The 2,367-nt window shown below is 46.4% G+C and overlaps 1 pseudogene; it reads left to right on the top strand.

Moving 5' to 3' along the window:
* The first annotated feature begins 676 nt into the window (after positions 1 to 676).
* Positions 677 to 1,882, top strand: LOC118570303 (annotated as a pseudogene).
* Positions 1,883 to 2,367: the final 485 nt, after the last annotated feature.

Genomic DNA, 2,367 nt, shown 5'->3' with positions numbered 1-2,367 from the left:
GGATCATGCAATTACTCAAAGCTGCTGAGAGTTCAGCAGAGCAACAGCTCCATTATAGCAGGAAAAGAGCATTTCACATCATCCCACCCCTTCTTGTTCTTACATCCTTTCTTCCTCCTTCTGTGAGATGGTTCTTGACTCTTGGATGGGGTGATATAGGTGTTTGGTTTAGTAAATGGGTTTGCCCCATGCTTTGGGCTCATCCTCCTGGAACCACATTTTGGTGGCCCAGTTGAGGAACTCTCATCTCTTTCCTCTCTTGCTTGTGGTATTTGTTGGAGCAGTCCATAGTCAGCTGAAGATTTCTGTCTGGGGAGACTTTGCAGTGAGCTCCAAAGGCCTGCAGGCTGGAGTCTGGACCACCTCCAGTTGTCAGGGGTCAGGACAAACCAGGATAGAAGCTAAACAGTGACTCTCAGACTTCTCTTGGTATGGTTCAGGGCTAATTTCTTTGTAGTATGTGCCCTCTTATAGAGAAGGGAGAATGACAGCTCATTTCAGGAGGCCTGAACATACTGTGAGAATCTCCTCATTCCCTAGTTACAGTCGTTTCTGCTCTTCAGCATGGGTAATCGGCTTTTAGCTCTCTTCAGGATGGTGAGTTCCTTTCCCTGTAGCTACGGTTGTTATTGTTATAAAGAAACACAGAACAAAAAAAAAAAAAAACAAATTAGGGATGGACTCTAGCTTTGTCAAGGTGACAAAAACACAATGTGGGAAAGCAGGTGAAGTTTTCATTCATAAGGATAAAGGCTTTGGCTTTATTTGCTTGGAAACATGAACCCTAGCAGAAATTGCCAAAATGGAGTTGGATAATATGCCACTCCTTGGAAAGCAGCTAAGTGTCCTGTGCGCTTTGCCTCTCACAGTGCATCCCTTACAGTCTGCAACCTTCCTCAGTAATGTGTCCAACAAACGGCTGGAAGAAGCCTTTTCTGTGTTTGGCCAGGTGGAAAGGGCTTTGGTTATTGTGGATGACCAAGGAAGGCCCTCAAAGAAAGGCATTGTTGAGTTCTCAGGGAAGCCAGCTGCTCGGAAAGCTCTGGATAGACACAGTGAAGGTTCCTTTTTGCTAAGCACATTTCCTCGGCCTGTAACTGTGGAGCCTATGGACCAGTTAGATGAGAAGGAGGGACTTCCAGAGAAGCTGGTTATAACAAACCAACAATTTCACGAGGAACAGGAACAGCCACCCAGATTTGCACAGCCTGGATCCTTTGAGTATGAGTATGCCATGAGCTGGAAGGCACTCATTAAGATGGAGATGCAACAGCAGGATCAAGTGGACCACAACATCAAGGAGGCTCGTGAAAAGCAGGAGATGGAGATGGAGGCAGCACGCCATGAGCACCAGGTTATGTTAATGAGGCAGGAATTGATGAGCCATCAAGAAGAGCTTCAGAGAATGGAGGAGCTGCATAACCAAGAGGTTCAGAAAGGAAAGCAGCTAGAGCTCAGGCAGGAAGAGAAGCGCAAGCGCCGTGAGGAAGAAATGCGGTGGCAACAAGAAGAAATGATGCAGCAACAGCCAGAAGGATTCAAGGGAACCTTCCCTGATGCGAGAGAACAAGAGACACAGATGGGCCAAATGGCTATGGGAGGTGCTATGGGCATAAACAATAGAGGCGCCATGCCCCCTGCTCCTAGGCCAACTGGTACCCCAGCTCCTCCAGGACATGCCACTATGATGCTAGATGGAACCTTGGGATTGACCCCACCAACAACTGAATGTTTCGGCCAAGCTGCTACAATGGAAGGAATTGGAGCAATTGGTGGAACTCCTCCTGCATCCAATCGCCCAGCTCCTGGAGCTGAATTTGCTCAAAATAAACACCGCCAATACAAAATAAAGTTGCAGTGTCTAGTTTCCTACAACCCTTAAAAGAAAGGCCCCTTTTGGACTAGCAAGAATTCTACCCTGGAAAAGTGTTAGGGGTTTTCCCAATAGATAGGTCTTCCCTACCTGTACTACTCCAGGGAGTATGCTTGGAGTCAGAGGGCAAGGGAGGGGTGGTAGTTAACAAATAAAGTCTGGGGTATATTGTTTTATCAAGTCTGTCTGGCACATTCCTGAACTGTGTTGATTGTTGAAGGACTGGAGAACCATAGCAAAATGAACTCAGAGAGCTCCATTAATCTTGATCATTGCTGTTGTCTTCTTCTTTCATCCATCATGTTTTATCTTTATTCCACTCAACCCCAGAGACACTGCCATATATACCACAAAAGCTAAACAACCTCCAATGACCCCGGAGACTGAGCTTTGGGTCATTTCACAGAAAAATACCCTATGTCCAGCAGATGACAATGAGTGGAGATAAGGGGCTCCTAAAACTCTCCAACACCCCAAAAAGTATCCCTAAAGAG

This window comes from Onychomys torridus, chromosome 19 (genome assembly GCF_903995425.1).
Source record: "Onychomys torridus chromosome 19, mOncTor1.1, whole genome shotgun sequence".
NCBI classification, from domain to species: domain Eukaryota; kingdom Metazoa; phylum Chordata; class Mammalia; order Rodentia; family Cricetidae; genus Onychomys; species Onychomys torridus.
This window is presented reverse-complemented; position numbering and strand designations above follow the sequence as displayed.